This window comes from Pelobates fuscus, chromosome 4 (genome assembly GCF_036172605.1).
Source record: "Pelobates fuscus isolate aPelFus1 chromosome 4, aPelFus1.pri, whole genome shotgun sequence".
Taxonomy (NCBI): Eukaryota; Metazoa; Chordata; class Amphibia; order Anura; family Pelobatidae; genus Pelobates; species Pelobates fuscus.
Window position 1 is genome coordinate 92327384 of NC_086320.1, and position 20598 is coordinate 92347981.

A 20598-nucleotide genomic window follows, 5' to 3' on the forward strand; every position below is an offset into this window, starting at 1 on the left:
TAAAGGTATGTAGAATGGAAAAGAAAAAACACAACAAAAATACAAATGCACCTAACCCACCAAATAGTAGAAATAGGCAAAAGTACTTAACTGTAGTGATGTCGCGAACACAACATTTTCGGTTCGCGAACGGCGAACACGAACTTCCGCAAACGTTCGCGAACCGGGCGAACCGCCATAGACTTCAATGGGCAGGCGAATTTTCTGGCCACAATAGTGATGGAAAAGTTGTTTCAAGGGGACTAACACCTGGACTGTGGCATGCCGGAGGGGGATCCATGGCAAAACTCCCATGGAAAATTACACAGTTGATGCAAAGTCTGGTTTTAATCCATAAAGGGCATAAATCATTCCTAAATCACAATGGATATGGATTGACACCTGACAAATGACATATTGACACCTTGACATATGGATTGACACCTGTCCTCAGAGACCCTGATACACACTGCCACAGAGATGAATAGGGACTGTTCCCACTACATAGGGTCACTTGGCAGATATGGATTGACACCTGTCCTCAGAGACCCTGATACACACTGACACAGAGCAGAATAGGGACTGTTCCCCCTACATAGGGTCACTTGGCAGACATTTTTAGCCCAAGGCAGCTCATCTCATCAGGCCTTTTTTAGTCGAATGTATCGCCCACTGTCAGTCCCTTAAGGATCCATCCCTCATTCATCTTAATAAAGGTGAGGTAATCTAGACTTTTTTGACCTAGGGGACTTCTCTTCTCAGTGACAATACCTCCTGCTGCACTGAAGGTCCTTTCTGACAGGACACTTGAAACGGGGCAGGCCAGAAGTTCTATCGCAAATTGGGAAAGCTCAGGCCACAGGTCAAGCCTGCAAACCCAGTAGTCAAGGGGTTCATCGCTCCTCACAGTGTCGATATCTGCAGTTAAGGCGAGGTAGTCTGCTACCTATCGGTCGAGTCGTTCTCTGAGGGTGGATCCCGAAGGGCTGTGGCGATGCGTAGGACTTAAAAAGCTCTGCATGTCCTCCATCAACAACACGTCTTAAAAGCGTCCTGTCCTTGCCGGCGTGGTCGTGGGAGGAGGAGGATTACTTTCACCTCTTCCCCTGTTAGATTCCCGTTGTGCTGTGACATCACCCTTATACGCTGTGTAAAGCATACTTTTTAATTTATTTTGCAAATGCCGCATCCTTTCCTACTTGTTGTAATTTGGTAACATTTCAGCCACTTTCTGCTTATACCAGGGGTCTAGTAGCGTGGACACCCAGTACAGGTCGTTCTCCTTTAGCCTTTTTATACGAGGGTCCCTCAACAGGCACGACAGCATGAAAGACCCCATTTGCACAAGGTTGGATGCCGAGCTACTCATTTCCCGTTCCTCCTCCTCAGTGATCTCAATGAAGGTATGTTCTTCCCCCCAGCCACGTACAACACCACGGGTACCAGATAGGTGACAACGAGCACCCTGGGATGCCTGTTGTGGTTGGTCTTCCTCCTCCTCCTCAAAGCTACATTCCTCCTCTGACTCCTCTTCCTCACAATCCTCTTCCAGCGTTGCCGCAGGTCCAGCAAGCGATGCTGATAAGGCTGCTTCTGGTGGTGATGGTGACCACAACTCTTCCTCTTCACGCTCATCTACGGCCTGATCCAGCACTCTTCGCAGGGCACGCTCCAGGAAGAAAACAAATGGTATGATGTCGCTGATGGTGCGACTGACTAGGTTTGTCACCTCCTCAAAAGGACGCATGAGCCTACAGGCATTGCGCATGAGCGTCCAGTAACGTGGCAAAAAAAATTCCCAGCTCCCCAGAGGCTGTCCTAGCACCCCGGTCATACAAATTTGATTAACGGCTTTTTCTTGTTGGAGCAGGCGGTCGAACATTAGGAGTGTTGAATTCCAACGTGTCGGGCTGTCGCAAATCAAGCGCCTCACTGGCATGTTGTTTTGCCGCTGGATATCTGCAAAGTGCGCCATGGCCGTCTAGGAACGCCTGAAATGGCCACACACCTTCCTGGCCTGCTTCAGGACGTCCTGTAAGCCTGTGTACTTATGCACAAAGCGTTGTACGATCAGATTACACACATGTTCCATGCACGGCACATGTGTCAACTTGCCCAACTTCAATGATGCCAACAAATTTCTTCCGTTGTCACAAACCACTTTGCCGATATCCAGTTGCTGCGGAGTCAGCCACTTTTCCACCTGTGCGTTCAGGGCGGACAGGAGTGCTTGTCCGGTGTGACTCTCTGCTTTCAAGCAAGTTAAACCCAAGATGGCGTGACACTGCCGTGTCCGGGATGTGGAATAGTACCTGGGGAGCTGGGGGGGGTGCCGTTGATGTGGAGCAAGACGCAGCAGCAGAAGAGGACTCAGCCGAGGAGGTTATGGAAGAGGATGGAGTAGGAGGAGTAGAGGAGGTGGCAGCAGGCCTGCCTGCAAGTCGTGGCGGTGTCACCAACTCCTCTGCAGAGCCACGCATTCCATGCTTGGCAGCCGTCAGCAGGTTTACCCAATGCGCAGTGTAGGTGATATACCTGCCCTGACCATGCTTTGCAGACCAGGTATCAGTGGTCAGATGGACCCTTGCCCCAACACTGTGTGCCAGACATGCCATTACTTCCTTTTGCAAAATCGAGTACAGGTTGGGGATTGCCTTTTGTGCAAAGAAATTTCGGCCGGGCACCTTCCACTGCGGTATCCCAATAACCACAAACGCCTCAGACTCCACCAGCTTGTATGGTAAAAGCTGGCGGGCTAATAGTTCAGACAAGCCAGCTGTCAGACGCTGGGCAAGGGGGTGACTTTCTGACATTGGCTTCTTACGCTCAAACATGTCCTTGACAGACACCTGACTGTGGGCAGATGAGCGGGAACTGCTCAAGGCGAGAGACGGAGTGGCGGATGGTTGAGAGGGGGCAAGGAGGACAGCAGTGGTTGACGTGGCTGAAGATGCTGGACCAGGAGGAGGATGGCGGCTTTGAGTTTGTGTGCTGCTTGTACTCATGTGTTGATCCCATAGGCGTTGGTGATGTGCGATCATGTGCCTACGCAAAGCAGTTGTACCTAGGTGGGTGTTGGACTTCCCACGACTCAGTTTCATTTGGCACAGGTTGCAAATGGCATCGCTGTTGTCAGAGGCAGACACACACACAAAAAAAAGCCACACTGCTGAGCTCTGCAATGACGGCATTCTGGTGGTGGACACAGCATGCGTTGATTGGCGTGCTGTCGGGCTGACCTCGGGTGCCGATGCATGCTGTCTGACTCTGCCACTAGCACCTTGCAACGACCTCCCCCTGCTTCCAACTCGTCTCCTCCTCCTCTCTGTCTCCCCATCTGAACTTTCGCCCTGTTCTTCTTCTTGCCGAGCTGGCACCCACGTGACATCCATGGACGCATCGTCATCATCAACCGCTTCACTTGTATCTGACAACTCAGCAAAGGAAGCAGCAGTGGGTATAACATCATCATCATCACACTGTACGTCCATGTGTGTAATGCTGCCTGACTGAGACATATCCCTGTTACCTACATCCTCTGGCAATAATGGTTGCACATCACTTATATCTTCAAATGGATGTGTAAATAACTCCTCTGACAAATAAAGTGAAGTGGCTGTGGTGCTAGTGTTGGTGGTGGCGGCAGTCGGGGGAGTGGTATCTTGAGAGGTGCCCGAAGCTAAGCTGGAGGAGGATGGTGGGTCAAGGTTCCGAGCGGAAGCTGTAGAATATTGGGTGTCCTGTGTTAGCCAGTCAACTATGTCCTCAGAACTTTTCAAGTTCAGGGTACGGGGCCTCGGAAAATTGGGCATTATTCTAGGGCAAAAGGGAATCACAGCACCACGACCACGACGGCCCCTGCAGGGTGACCTGCCTCTGCCTGTCATTTTTTTTTGGATTAGTGGTACTATGCGTGCAAGCTACTGTGAGACCAGATATGAGTGGCAATGTGCACTGGCAGAGGTTGGCAGAGTACACGCTGTAGGCCTGACACCCGCTTGAAGACAAGTAACTGCTATTCAATCTATAACAGTGAAAAAAGTTTTTTGGTTTTAAATGCACGCTATAGTGACACCAGATATGAGTGGCAATGTGCACTTGCAGAGGTTGGCAGAGTACACGCTGTAGGCCTGACACACCCGCTTGAAGACAACTAACTGCTATTCAATCTATAACAGTGAAAAAAGTTTTTTGGTTTTAAATGCACGCTATTGTGACACCAGATATGAGTGGCAAAGTACACTGGTAGAGGTTGGCAGAGTACACGCTGAAGGCCTGACACACCCGCTTGAAGGACACTGACTGCTATTAGCTTACAGTGAAAAACTTTTTTTCTTTTTAAAGGCACGCTATTGTGACACCAGATATGAGTGGCAAAGTACACTGGCAGAGGTTGGCAGAGTACACGCTGAAGGCCTGACACCCGCTTGAAGGACACTGACTGCTATAAGCTTACAGTGAAACTTTTTTTTCTTTTTAAAGGCACGCTATTGTGACACCAGATATGAGTGGCAAAGTACACTGGTAGAGGTTGGCAGAGTACACGCTGAAGGCCTGACACCCAGACGCTTGCAGACAACTAACTGCTATTCAATCTATTACAGTGAAAACATTTTTTTGCTTTTAAATGCAAGCTATTGTGACACCAGATATGAGTGGTGGCACTGGGGAAGTGGGCACAGTATCCACTGTGAGCCTGACACAGAAGCTGGCAGGCAGGCAACTGCAATTACATTACACAAAAAAAAAGCAGACTGATGTTCTAGCCCTAAAAAGGGCTTTTTGGGGTGCTGTCCTTACAGCAGAGATCAGATGAGTCCTTCTAGACTGTAGTGGACACTGAATACCCTAGCCTAGCTATCCATTTCCCTATCAAATGAGCAGCAGCTACACTTTCCCTCCTCTATCTAAGAATGCAGCTTCAGAATTAATCTAAAATGGATGCTGTACAGGAGGTGGGAGGGTCTGCTGCTAATTTGCTGGAATGTGTCTGCTGACCGTGAGGCACAGGGTCACAGTTTACTCAATGATGACGAATAGGGGGCGGATCGAACCGCGCATGTGTTCGCCCGCTGTGGCGAACGCGAACACGCTATGTTCACCAGGAACTATTCGCCAGCGAACAGTTCGGTACATCACTACTTAACTGTAGTATGAAATGGATACAGCTTCCCAAGAGGTTTCCCCAAGATGGACCTCAAGTACAAATATGCAAATAGACAAAAATTGGATACAGCTGGATGACTAAAAAACAAGAAAATACATAACACATAGTGGAGTACTCAGTAATCAATCTGATTGCAGTAATTTCTATTTACTTTTATCTAATTTTTTACTAAGGCTTTGTATTGTATACATTTAAATTGGCGTATTCCCACTTCATTGGAAGACAGAAGTCCCCATCCGTGGAAGGTGAACGCTTCTCTAGCCCCAGTGTGGGCTTAAAGGCGCATTACTGTACACTATTTCGTGAGTGCAATCATTGGGGGTTAAATCCAATTGCAATTACTGTACTTCACTATGTGTTATGTATTTTCTTGTTTTTTAGTCATCCAGCTGTATCCCATTTTTGTCTATTTGCATATACTAAAGGTAGATAGATGCATTTTTCTCACTTTTTACTAATGCTTTATTTAAATCTATTTGCATTAATTGATTAAAGGATTTTTATATTAAAGAAAATAGTTCGACTGTTGTCCCTTTAGAAAAGGACGTTTGTAAATGAAGAAAAAATATTGCTGAAGCAACTCATGATAACAATTAAAATATATTTTATGGATTATTGAACAATTCATATATTAACATTTCAATGTTAAAGAAAAAAACACCAAAAATAACATTTGTAGAACCCACAAACCTATATGTTTCATTAACATATTTTTAACCCATGGTTCAACATTTAGGTAAGACATTTACATGCCTGTTATTTGTACTTAGTTCAGAAAACATAAATGCATTCAAATATCCTAACTATATTGGGCAAAACTTACATTTACTTAATACACAAACCATTCCAAAACATTCAAACCTCCCTTATCTCTCTTGGCTCTAACAACTAAAAATTATCAAACTGATCTTCAACACTCCATTTCACAACTACTCTCTAAACCCTGCCAACCTCGCTTAAAGAACATCTACAATATATGCTCGTGCTTAAACCCAGAAGCCTATTATCTAGTAATATCCTTTCTACATTATTGCAGCTTAATTCCAATAGGCATGAAAATCTACCCTCAATTGTCCATTTGTTCAACAATTGTACAGTTGTGACAACATAAATGGTGGGTTTATTGAACAGTTGATAACAAGCACAGTAACTCCTGTCCATCACTTTCATTTTATATCTAGAAGCATAGATGTATAGCCAAATGTATTGTAGAATACAATAAACAAAACAAGTATATGAGAAGTCAACAGTGTTTGCTCAGAATAATGCTCTTGGATCCCAGACCACATTGCAATGTGAATGATTCCATTACAGAATGTGTGTGATTCCAGTCGTGCTTCCCATTTACTGCTATATGTGACTTGATTTCTGCAAATGATTTCTGCAAATGTGGTAATTATGTGAGCACCCTATATATATATATATATGGAGTAGAGATCATAATTAAAAGGACACTCTTGGCAGCCAGACCTGGAACTCTGTTCATTCACAGAATCAGTGTCCTTTGGTCATGATTTCAGTCCATGTTCTGCATTGTTCTTGAAACCTTTCCATGTTCACATATCAAATCATGTGGGATCTGTCATTATTTCTCACATGTGCAGTAAGACATGCACACATAATATAGAAAAAAAAAATATATAAATCTGAGATGTGTTGATAAATGAGTGTGTGTGATTCTATAAAGCTAAGCACATTTGTTTACTAGTTTAACACATATACATAATTTGTAAATAATCTGGCATCTAACTCAATGCTAAAAAAAACCCACAAAAGTGTATTGCTCCTTCTCCCCGACAGTTAAAAGGAGATGTGAGAGGTGAACGGGTTGACTGAAAAAAAGTTTCTTAATTCATATCGATACAGCATCAAAACACCGAAATAGAATAAAAAAAACACACATTAAAGCTCATCTATTGGTGGGCTGGGCCGGGGGGCACTTGCAGCTAGCCTCCTCTGCAGGGAGGGGTAGGAAGGCAGTATGGTGCCTATGCACTGTGTATGTGCACAGACATCCTGTCTGTATGCCTCTTGTGCATCCCATGTGTCTCGGGAAGTCATAGGTCGGAGTAGAGATCAACCAATTATCGGTTTGGCCGATACCAGCTGAATTTCTGCAAATTGGCAATAATCAGTATCAGTTTAAATGATATAGATATTGCCTATTCCAGGGGGTAGGGCAGGACAGTCCACCATGTGTGCCACTAACATTTTAGATGAGACGGCTGGGACCCAGAACATTCTATTTTCTGTTTTGGACAGGTCCTCTCTCCAACTCTTGAGAGCCCCCGTCCGTCAAAGCGTTACTTTGGGTTACCAAGCTCGCAAGAATTGTAGAGAAGACTTGCCAGAAACAAAAGGGCAGCATGTGCTGGGTTCCAGCTGCCCTCTCTAAAATGTGAAATCTCTTGGTAGCCTGCACAGAGCCACTGGACCACCAGGGAGTGTAATGTCCCCCTTCATGGCAACTGGTAAAAGGCAGGGAGGGGAGAATAAAATGAAAATAGATTTTTAAATGATTTATTAAACCAAGTAGTAATTATATACATTTTTACAAAGAAAAAGCTTTTAGGTCAAAGAATGGATTAGAATTGTATCCCACATGTTTACACACATTGCATCCATTAAACACACACATATATATATTATTAAAAACATTTTAAATCTGACTGGCATGTATATTTTGTGCATTTACCACTCCAGAAAAGAAAGATGTCCAATTAATGGCAGATTTGTGTAGAAATTGTTTTTTCAAAATTGTAAATGAACAGAATCTGGGTACCAGTTATCCGCTATCAGTCTGAAAGGCGTCAGAAAATTGGCATCGGTAAAATATGATCGATCAATCCCAAGTCACTAGTTACGTTACGAGTTACATCATCTACGACCTCGGACTTCACATGACTTCACTCTGACATGTGGAGAGCGAGAGGGGCAGACAGGATGTCTGTGCACATACAGTCACATAGAGGTCCTGAGGATGCCATCCGAGTCCTGGGGTAAGTGCAGGGGATTACAGGTATTTGGGTGCAGAGCAAGTGCTAGGGATGCCATATGGGTGCCTTAGGCTGGGGGCAGAGAGATGGCACAGGCAGGCTGTGTAGAGGCACAGATAGGGATGTATTTACCACAAGGCCTAGGGCAGCACTTTGAGGGGGGGCGCCAAAAATACCACCCCATGCTCCCAGACAAATGCCTTGTTTGCCTCGTGTTCTGGGGCAGTCCACCTTACTGTGAGTGAGTGAGTGTAGCTGTCAGTGTGTCTGTGAGTGAAAATGGGTGTGCCTGTGAGTGTGTGTCAGTATGTGTATGTCATTTTATGTATATCTAAGAGTGTGTGCCTGTCAGTGAGTGGGTGTATCAGTGTGTGTCTGTCAGTGAAAGTGTGTGTTGGTTAAACAATGTGTGCCAATGACTGTATGTGTGTGCCAATGACTGTGTATCTGTCAGTTAGTGTATATCAGTGCATGTATCAATGAGGGCATGTGTCTGTCAGTCAAAAAAAATGGTTTTGACACGAATTGGGGGGGAGGGGGCAAATTTAGTTTTTGGGGTGCCCAAATTTAGTTGTGCCTAGGGCAGCACAAATCCAAAATACACCACTGGGCACAGATGGTACTGGCAGGCTTTTTAGAGGCACATATGGCTCATTGGCATGATATACACATGCTATGCATTTAATGCTCTTTGACTTGATATACAAGGTTTATGTATTTAATGTAATAATAGTTTTCTCTTCCTGGAAAATTCTTCCAAACTCTTTTTACTAAAACCTGGTTGGGAAGATATCCCTTATTGATTAGTGATGTCCAAGTGTTAAGTGCGCAGGGCAAGTGCTCACAGAGTTGCTCTCTAACCAATTTTCACATATAAGTGCATAGTGCTTTAATTATTTCTATTCAATTATTTTGTATGTCTATCAAGAGGTGGGCTGGTAAAATTGCACTATGGACCACTAAATTGTTTTGGTCCTCCAGGTATGAAGTTGCCAGCCCTCCCTTGAACTCATCATTCATGTCAGCTGTTGGGAGTTTGTTCGATTGATACATTTAAAGGATTCTTTTTTAGAATAAGCCTGTCAGCAAACCTAGGAGAACATGTCATATAGCACCAGGGAGCTAGCATCACATCCTCTATAGTGTCACTTTGTTTTACAACTCTATTAGAAATAAGTCCAGTATAATATAGAAATGGCCCATATATTACATTACATTACAGCCATGCTGGCTCCTCAAACTATAACCATTTAAGTAATAATAATAAAAATGATAATAATGATAATTGCTCGACTTCTATAACAATCATACAATAATTAGGACTCCTGAGGATTAGGTATGGGGATGCTGACATGCTGATTCTATTAAAGGAAGCTCTCTTGTTTTACAGAGCACACTCCCCCCAGCTGGGAAAAATAAAAATGTTGATTTTGCTTTTTTAATTGTGATCTTGTTATAGCTTAAAATAGTTATGAATAAAGATGTTTTACACCGACTCGTAGGAAATTTATCAATTTACACTCAAAAATCTGAAATAAGACTCAAGAATACATAAGAAACCGTAGATCTGTTAAAACAAAATAGTTATCAAACAAGACAACCAGGCACTTAAATCTCTGGGTTTAAAGAGTTTTATAAACAGACACATTCCTGAAATAAAAGCCACTAGATTTACAATTTTAAATGCCAGATCCATTTGTTGTGTGATATTGATTTAAGGAGGCTTTTTTTTAATACTGGATATAAATGGCTAACCTGAAAAATGTAGGCAGAATGCGAGTTTAAGTGATATATGTGTGAGGCATTCCATATTTCCAATACCTTATATACACTGATCAGCCACAACATTAAAACCACCTATTACTATTGTGTACTTCCCCCTTGTGCTGCAAAAACAACTCTGATGTGTTGAAGCATGGACTCTACAAGACCTTTGAACATGTCCCGTGGTATCTAGACATAAGCTATAGATCCTGTAAGTCCTTCATGTTGCGATGTGGGGCCAACATTGATTGGATTTGTTTTTCCAGAAGATCACACACGGTCTATCGGATTCAGATATGGGGAACTTGAATGCCAAGACAACACTTAACCCCTTAAGAACACATGACAGAAATATTCCATCATGATTCCCTTTTACTCCAGAAGTTGTGTCCTTAAGGGGTTAAAAGTATTTGTCATGTTCCTTAAACCATTTCTGAACATTTTTGTAGTGTTTTAGGGTGCATTATCTTGCTGAAAGAGACCGCTGCCATCAGGGAACACCATCGCCTTGGTGAGGTCTACAAATCCAAGTCGGCTGCGCCTGGGCAGTACAATGCCTGCCTAAGGGTTTAAACACTATGTCTTGATGTGAAAGGATGTAGTCCAAGTATATAAAATATTCGAAGCTTGGGCTTGTCACCAGTGGGGTACTTCAGGGATCTGTACTTGGACCCATTCTCTTTAATATTTTTATAAGTGATATTGCAGAAGGTCTTGATGGTAAGGTGTGTCTTTTTGCTGATGATACTAAGATATGTAACAGGGTTGATGTTCCAGGAGGGATAAGCCAGTTGGGTAATGATTTAGGTAAACTAGAAAAATGGTCAGAGTTGTGGCAACTGACATTTAATGTGGATAAGTGCAAGATAATGCATCTTGAACGTAAAAACACAAGGGCAGAGTACAGAATATTTGATAGAGACCTAACCTCAACATCTGAGGAAAGGGATTTAGGGGTGATTATTTCTGATGACTTAAAGGTAGGCAGACAATGTAATAGAGCAGCAGGAAATGCTAGCAGAATGCTTGGTTGTATAGGGAGAGGTATTAGCAGTAGAAAGAGGGAAGTGCTCATGCCATTGTACAGAACACTGGTGAGACCTCACTTGGAGTATTGTACGCAGTACTGGAGACCGTATCTTCAGAAAGATATTGATACATTAGAGAGAGTTCAGAGAAGGACTACTAAACTGGTTCATGGATTACAGGATAAAACTTACCAGGAAAGGTTAAAGGATCTTAACATGTATAGCTTGGAGGAAAGACGAGACAGGGGGGGGGGGGGGATATGATAGAAACATTTAAATACATAAAAGGAATCAACACAGTAAAAGAGGAGACCATATTTAAAAGAAGAAAAACTACCACAACAAGAGGACATAGTCTTAAATTAGAGGGGCAAAGGTTTAAAAATAATATCAGGAAGTATTACTTTACTGAGAGGGTAGTTGATGCATGGAATAGCCTTCCAGCTGAAGTGGTAGAGGTTAACACAGTAAAGGAGTTTAAGCATGCGTGGGATAGGCATAAGGCTATCCTAACTATAAGATAAGACCAGGGACTAATGAAAGTATTTAGAAAATTGGGAAGACTAGATGGGCCGAATGGTTCTTATCTGCCGTCACATTCTATGTTTCTATAAAAGAAATAGATTCTACACAAATATTTGACAAAACACACCTCCTCTGCCCCGCCCCCTTCTTAGTGGGCCGCTGTGATAAAAAAATGCCCGGGCCGAATTTTTTCCCAGTCTGGCCCTGCTTCTGATGACTCTTTATGCAAATCTTTGAGTTGAATAATCCCACTCTTGGATATATGTGTGATTCCTACTCTTGGATATATGTATTATTATTATTTTATTATTTATATAGCGCCATCAGATTCCGTAGCGCTGTACAATGAGTGGACTAACAGACATGTAATTGTAACCAGACAACTGGATGCACAGGAACAGAGGGGTGGAGGGCCCTGCTCTATGAGCTTACATTCTAGGAGGAGTGGGGTATAGTGACACAAAGGGTAAAAGTAGGGGTACGAAGTAGGTTGTTAAAAAAATATTAATTGAGGGCTTAGTAGGTAATTTTTGACAGTTGCAGGAGAGGAGTCATTGAGGGTGGTGGATGAAAACCTGTGTAGGTTTAAATCCTCACAGTGATATATATATAAAAAACAAGAATGAGCGTGCACACTGTATAAATAAAAATCTTCTATTGGTCCATGGTCCAGTTCTGATGCTCATGTCCCCATTGAAGGTGCTTTTGGCATTGGACAGGGGTCATCATGGGCACTCTGACCGGTCTGCGGCTATGCAGTCCCAAACGCAGCAAACTGCGATGTACGGAGTGTTCCGACACCTATCTGTCATGGTTAGGTTTCAGCAATTTGAAGTACAATAGCTCTTCTATGTGATATGACCAGACAGACTTGCCTTTGCTCCCCAAGTACATCAGTGAGCCTTGGGTGCCTTTGACACTTACACCGGTTCACTGGTTGTTTTTCCTTCCCAGTCGTCATGCATACCTTTTTGCTTGCCCATTTTGTCTGCTTCGAACACATGAAATTTAAGAACTGACTGTTCACTTGCTTCCTAATGTATCCCATCTGTTGAATGGTGCCATTGTAATGACATTGATATATCATAATGATATCAATGTTACTCACTTCACCTGTCAGTGGTTTGCATTTTGTGACTAATCAGCGTATAAGCACTCTATTTTAAAGTAGACAGACAAAACAGTTTGTCATTTTTAAACATATAAAAGTAAATGTGAACTTTACAGTGTTCTCTATATTATATATCCATCTAATTTGACTATTATAATGTGTTATTGTATATATTATGAAAACAGATAAGGGTTATCACTGGCATTATAATATTAATACAATTAACAACTACATTAACTGCTCAGAATGAAAGCGCAACAAATGAGACAGCTGATTATTTTCTTGAATGTGTACTTTGTTTAACACTAAATGCATTCGGTATTTTGTCTGAAATACAAGATGCTAACTACATGTGAAATTCCTTTGGGATCCTTGTGGAAATCACATATCCATACTTTATCAGTTAAGTGAGTGATTTTGCAACATACTATTTTCAATGGTTGTGCTGCCTGTGTTTATTTTGTATAGAAAGAGGAAATATACATTTTAACCACTTATGGATCGCATGATGGTCTATGCCATCATGCAGTGCAGGGCTTTAATGGCCAGGTGTTAACTCCCTGCAGTGCTGGCACCAAGGAGCCCCAGGTATCTTTTGATACTTCAGGGCACCCTCTGTAAGCTAGGGTACAGTTAGTGGCCCTACACTGACAGATGAGCTATGTGCAGCAATCACTTTGAGTGACACTTGGGGGACACTGTGCCAGTATAGGGAGAGGGGCAAAAGCATTTTAAATTTTACAGCGGTAGCAAGATCATGATAGCACTGCTGATAACTCTCCTGTCAGTCTGGGACCACTGTGGGCTTAGCTGTCAGAGGGGACCCCTGAAAAAGGATCCTATTTTTTTATCCTGGAGGCTGGGGACAGGGAAAGAAATACAGCAACTGGGCAAGATCACTAAGCCGCAGTATTTGAAGAGTTAAAAGCAGCGCTCACTGACTCTCATCTGTCAGTCTGGGGCCACTAGCTGTGATTTAACTACTGCTTGTACCTTTACTGCATGACGGTCTATGTTGTCACTGTGCATTAAAGTCCTGCGCTGCATGTGGTCCTTAAGTTCTTAAATCTATAAATGAGTTCATCTTCATCAACTTGTTATTAATTTCCCCGATACAGTTGTAAGATATAACAGCAATTAAAATGTTGGATACATTAGCTTTAATATAGCAAGGTGTTATGAGTACATTAAAGAAAAAGAAAAATACATAAATACTGAGTGCATTTATTTCAGCACAAAATAAATTGAGCATACGCCACACTTTACTTTCTGCACCAGTCAAAACTATTCCCAATGGTGGGAATGATCATGGGCTAGTAATAGTCTTATCGTGTTCACCTAATCATGCAAAATCAGTTTAATAAGATCTCATGTCAGATACCATCAGACAGCTTAGCTGTCTGCTCAGTTAATTTGCTTTTATGCATGGTGGGCTGTGCCTAACTTTTGATTATTTACACATGTGTTTGTAACTTTAAAAGAAGACTGTCAAATTACCAAAGCATAACGTCCTAAACCTAAACTAAACATTTTTTTAGAGAATAAGATGTGTGAGTGAGATGACAAGTGCCTCATCTCAGGTCCCTATTTAGCCTTGTACTGCAGAGAGCCTCAGATGGAATTTTTTCCCAAGTAAGTGGTTAATCTCATAAGAGCAGACATTAGACTGTGAGAGTAGGACCTGCCAAAGATGGGGTACATTGACGTTGTGGCAGGCTTATGCAATTTATGATCATATAATGTAACTAAATCCCCATTTTTTTGCCTAGATTAGGTGTTTAAAAAAAAAAAAAAAAAAAAAAAACTTTTACAAACTAATAAAATCTGTCAACATTGAAGTTGCTGTTTAGCAGATAGGAGAGTGCGCTGGATCTTGTGTATTGTTTATTGTATAATATGGCTCCCAGCAGCACCCCATTTAAGCATGTTTGGGTGAGTGCAACCATCCCCCCATGTTTCCTATATATATTTGGGAGTCTAGCCAACTCCTTGGTTTTGCACCCCTCCCTGTTACAGGTGCCTCATCTCAGGTCCCTATTTAGCCTTGTACTGCAGAGAGCCTCAGATGGAATTTTTTCCCAAGTAAGTGGTTAATCTCATAAGAGCAGACATTAGACTGTGAGAGTAGGACCTGCCAAAGATGGGGTACATTGACGTTGTGGCAGGCTTATGCAATTTATGATCATATAATGTAACTAAATCCCCATTTTTTTGCCTAGATTAGGTGTTTAAAAAAAAAAAAAAAAAAAAAAAAAACTTTTACAAACTAATAAAATCTGTCAACATTGAAGTTGCTGTTTAGCAGATAGGAGAGTGCGCTGGATCTTGTGTATTGTTTATTGTATAATATGGCTCCCAGCAGCACCCCATTTAAGCATGTTTGGGTGAGTGCAACCATCCCCCCATGTTTCCTATATATATTTGGGAGTCTAGCCAACTCCTTGGTTTTGCACCCCTCCCTGTTACAGGTGCCTCATCTCAGGTCCCTATTTAGCCTTGTACTGCAGAGAGCCTCAGATGGAATTTTTTCCCAAGTAAGTGGTTAATCTCATAAGAGCAGACATTAGACTGTGAGAGTAGGACCTGCCAAAGATGGGGTACATTGACGTTGTGGCAGGCTTATGCAATGTATGATCATATAATGTAACTAAATCCCCATTTTTTTGCCTAGATTAGGGGTTTTTAAAAAAAAAAAAAAAAAAAAAAAACTTTTACAAACTAATAAAATCTGTCAACATTGAAGTTGCTGTTTAGCAGATAGGAGAGTGCGCTGGATCTTGTGTATTGTTTATTATATATATATATATATATATATATATATATATATATACATACACACACACATACACACACTCACAGGGATATTTTAGCTGCGAGGCAAACAAGGCATTTGCCTTGGGCGGCATTTTCCAGGGGGCGACAAAAAAAGCCGCCCCCAAATGCCCAGGGCAAATGCCTTGTTAGCCTTGCGGCTAACTGACAAGGCAGGCTGCTGGGCAGTCGGGCGGCACTGGCTGGCGGGCGGCTGGCGAGGGAGCACTGCCTCTGAGCTGTCTGCTCAGCTCCCTCGAGCGCCGCAGAGTGAGGCTGGGAGCCGGAATAGTACGTCATATTCCCGCTCCCAGCCTCACTCTGCGGGCGGAGCGCGAGGGAGCTGAGCAGACAGCTCAGAGGAAGTGCTCCCTCGCCAGCCGCCCGCCCGCCAGTGCCGCCCGACCACCCGACCGCCCAGCAGCCACTGGACCCCCAGGGAGAGAGGGACCCCCCCTCCCCCAGCATTCCCAAAGGTAAGGAGGCTGGGGGGGGTTAAATAAAAAAAAATTATTAATGTGAGTGTGTGTCTGTGAGTGTATGTCTGTTGGTGAGTTAGTGAGTGAGTGTCTGTTAGTGAGTGTGTCTGTTAGTGTGTGTGTCTCTGTTAGTGTGTGTGTCTGACTGTGTGTGTATGTGTCTGTTAGTGTGTGTGTCTGACTGTGTGTGTGTGTGTGTATGTGTCTGTTAGTGAGTGAGTGTGAGTGTGTCTGTTAGTGTGTGTGTGTATGTGTGTCTGCTAGTGAGTGAGTGTGTGTCTGTTAGTGAATGTGTGTTTGTCTGTTAGTGAGTGTGTCTGTTAGTGTGTGTGTGTGTTTCTGTTAGCGAGTGTGTGTTTCTGTTAGCTAGTGTATGCGTATCTGTCAGTGAATGTGTGTGTGTATTTAGAAGGCAGGGCGGGGGGAAGGGTTGGGTGGGAGTGGCGCGGGGGGGGGGTGATGCCTGAGTTTTGTCCTGCCTTCGGCAGCACAAAACCAGGATACACCACTGCACACTCACAGTTCCTTTCTCTATCCATTATCCATATACTGTATATATCTATGTTTTATATATATATATATACAGTGGGACCTCGGTTTACAAACATAATTTTCGTTTTACAAATGAAAATCCATTGAAAATCATGCCTCGTTTACAAAAATGATTTGAAATACAAAGCAAGTTTCCCCAGGATGCATTGCACCTGGGAAGTTTATAGCACCGCCCCTTGCATGCTGGAGCCTGTGTGTAGCACTTGGCATCGAGTGTGGAGGTGTTGGAGCGGCTTTTGCATCGAGTTTTGGAGCCATTCTGGAAATTGTTTGCAGTTGTTTTGGAACTTTTTTGGTGCATTTCTCAAGTGGTGGAAAGTTAGGGAAGCTGAACTTCATTGTTTGCATGCCTTTTATTGTGTGTTCTGCATTGTGGGTTGGTTTCCATGCCAGCTCATTTTTACTTTTTTTCTGACCTCCAGAACGGATTAATTGGCTTTCAATGCATTCCTATGGGAAACTGTGTTTCGGTTTACAAAGTTTTTGCAATAAGAAACGTCTCGGAGAACGCATTAAATCCGTAAACCAAGGTCCCACTGTATATATATATACATATATAAATATATATACATACACACACACAAAGTGCATTTAGAAAGTATTCAGACCCCTTGATATTTTCACATTCATTTATGTTGCAGCCTTATGTTAAAATAGTTTAAATATTTGTTTCACATCAATCTGCAAGCAATACACCATAATAAAAGAGCACAACGATTTTTCACACTATTACAATATATTAAACATAAAAAACTTGAAATATCACACTGACATAATTATTCAGACCCCTAAAAAAAGTAAAGTTTTAAAAAATCAGTTTTTTACTCTGTCATTATGGGATATTGAGTGTAAGAATTTAACAAAGGAAGAGGTCTGAGAAATACGCAATTTCACTGTCTTCAAAACGTTAAAATAGCTACGTTACAAAAGTATTCAAATTTGGACCAGTGTTGCAATTCATGTTTTTTAACAAACCATGTTTCACTGTTTTAGTATGTGAGCCCACAAAAATTCAGAGCATTAACCATGAAATAAATATGTATATATATATTTTTTTTTTTTTAAAAACTGCATTACATTGAACAATAAAATATCGATCAACAAACCACAAAGTGTCTCCTTGCCAGAAAATGACCATAATATTCTAGAAAGTAGACTAACGTGAGACATTTTGGCAAGAAAGCAATTTTTATAAAGGATTTGATACGGTGCCCGTCAAATGTACTGAATAATGCAAGGCAGAGGAGGTAAAAATAATGTACTGCATTTTCTCTTCAATCCTATGTTAAAACACAAGGTATGGTGACCTATCACGTAGTCAAAATAGAATAGGTTAATAACACACAATCCTGTGCTATTCATTGTGTTTTGATGGGGAGAGCATAAAAAAAAGTAGTTTCCTTAAAATAATCTCTATGTTATTGAAGTAAGCACTATATTTTGCCTCACTTCTCTGCAAGCAAAACCATTTTGGGATACTGACTCGCCAGAAATCACAGAGTGCTATGTCCTATTAGGCATAATCTGACAGAATGTACAAACAAAAAGTAAAAATATACAACTTCCACCCAAGAAATCTCTAAAGAAATAATATTTCAATGCTATTATCAATAAGTCAAAAATGTAACAAGAAAGTAAAAACATATGGCTTGACATAATCTGTGTCACAACATACAATGAGCTATTAATACCAATCTGGTACCAAAATATATTTTTAAAAAAAATAAAAATTCTATATATTATATAACATGTTATTTAATGATTACACTGGCTACAGTCTCACAAAATTCAATCTTGCCCCTTACACCTTTGCATTGTAACAGTTACACTTCCAGTTGACACAACCCTAACTAGAAATATGCAATTTGTTTTGTTCCGAATGTATATTAGGACAAATTTCGTGAAATTCGGACATTCGGATGCTTATGAATGTCCGAAGTTTTGAAGTTACGAAGTTTTTCGAATTTTATGAAAAGTGGCAAAACAAGAGAGAGAGAGGGAAAATTATGTGAATGATGACAGGAATATTGACCAATAAGCTAATTCCTGGCACTGGGAGCCCTATAGATGTGTAAGTGGTTGTGGTGGCAGTCCGGGCACTGGAAGCCCTATAGATGTGTAAGTGGTAGTGGTGGCAATGCAGGCACTGGGAGCCCTACAGATGTGTAAATGGTTAGGGTTAGGGGTTAGCGTTGCCCAGTACTGTCACCACAACCACTTACTGGACATGTGCAATTTGTTTCATGAAATTCTGACAATCGTATGGATGCATACGAATGTCAGAATTGCCGAAGTTCCGAAATCCTGAAGTTCGGTAGTTCGAATTGTCAAAGCAGACAAATTATTTTACTTAACTGAATTTCTGAACCAAACAGATTTTTTTGCCCATGCACATCCCTAACCCTAACACAATAAGAGGCAGGCAAAGTGTTTTCTTTTTGGTTTTAGCTAAAAATATCCATAGAATTACTGCAGATCCTAATATGTTGCATGTTTCACCTGCTACAGTACGCTATAGAGGCACACACACATTGGTGCAAATGTTTGGAGTCAATGAATATGGTGAACAACTACAACATCACAATCAATTGTTAGAAAGACAAGCCAGTTTCAGAAATAGGAGTGAAAGAGGTATGCAGACATGAAATGGGAGATAAATAAGGAACATTCATGAAATAGAAAATGTGATTAGATGAGAAGTAAGTAACCGAATGAAAAAAAAGGAATGGCTAATAATTATTTGATAGAGAAGGGGAGCAACATGAAATAGGAGAGTACAGTTTGTATTTCCCTCTTCTTTGTAAGAAAATTCTGTACAGATTAACATTGACTAAAGAATATACAGATATGACAATTTGTTAATTGTTCAAAAATGTTTGAAAATATTTAAAATGAAAAGTAAAAGAAAAAATAAAGATAAAAAAAAAAAAGAAATAGGAGAGTACAGATTTAAATTCTGAGAGACGAGTAGAAGGTGCTAGAGGAAGAGGAGAGCAGAGTTAAAATTGGAGAGCAAAAGGGGACAAACATGTAGGAAAGACATTTTAGAGGCTGATCATATTTTCATAGTAGATATACAGCAGAGTCTAACATGTATGTTACACAAACCTCAAATCATTATAGACCAGGCCTCGGTTTAATTATTTTGCATAAGCTTTTTCAAATTATCACAATATCTTAGAATAAAAGTCACATTATTTATCTACATACGTTCTTACAGACTTTAATGTTGATATCGAGATAAATAATTTGAACAGTTTAACTAACAGATTGTGATAATTTGAAAAGCGTATCCATAGAAATTAAATTAAGGCCATAGTAAGAAACATTGCTGGTGCTCAACATACATTTTGGCCATCAAAGCTACTCTGGGTTGAGATTTAGAAGCAATAAATTGGAAATTATTTTGTCCAATAAGTATTGTAGAGTAAGAAACTGTGCATCCTTTGGAAAATACTTCTACCAACTACGTTAAGTTGTGCTCCTCTGCAAGACCGGCACATCCATAAGGCAGCACAGGCGTCTGCCTTAGGGCGCACCGGCTCTGGGAGCGCAAGATTTAAGTGACCGGCAGGAGGGTAGCTCTCCCTCCTGCCAGGCCACAGTCTGGATCCCCGGCGCGGCTGGATGATGGATCTGTCCCTGGGGTCCAGTGGGGCTGCTGGGCGGCATGCAGCAGTGGTATAATCAGAGGTGGCGAGGGAGCTCTAAGCTCCCCGCTCTGCTCCCTTGTACGCCATTTGCTGATGCCACGGGAGCCGGAATATGACGTCATATTCCGGCTTCCGTCATCAGTAGACAGCCCGCGAGGCTGACACTTGATAAAGCCTGTTTTGGCGAAACGCGTTGTGTTTTTATAAGAATCCAATAAAAGTATTTTGCACACTAATTTTTATTTGTTGCTGTTTTATCCTGGCTGACACTTGATAAAGCCTGGCTGACACTTGATAAAGCCTGTTTTGGCGAAACGCATTGTGTTTTTGTAAGAATCCAATAAAAGTATTTTGCACACTTACTTTTATTTGTTGCTGTTTTATACTGGCTGATTTTTTATCATTTTAAAGATCCAGTACTACAAAAGAAATCCCTGGTGGGGATTATTCCACCTACGCCTGGTTCATAGAGCAGTGTGGCTGCTCTGAACACTGTAAGTACGTTTCATTTTATCTTTTACTGCTGTTTTTTA

The 20598-nt window shown here is 41.6% G+C and overlaps 1 protein-coding gene across 1 annotated transcript in view; it reads right to left on the minus strand.

The window, feature by feature from the left end:
* RP1 (RP1 axonemal microtubule associated) overlaps nucleotides 1–20598 on the minus strand; it is a 351147-nt gene that overhangs the window by 12972 nt on the left and 317577 nt on the right. The window lies entirely within an intron of this gene.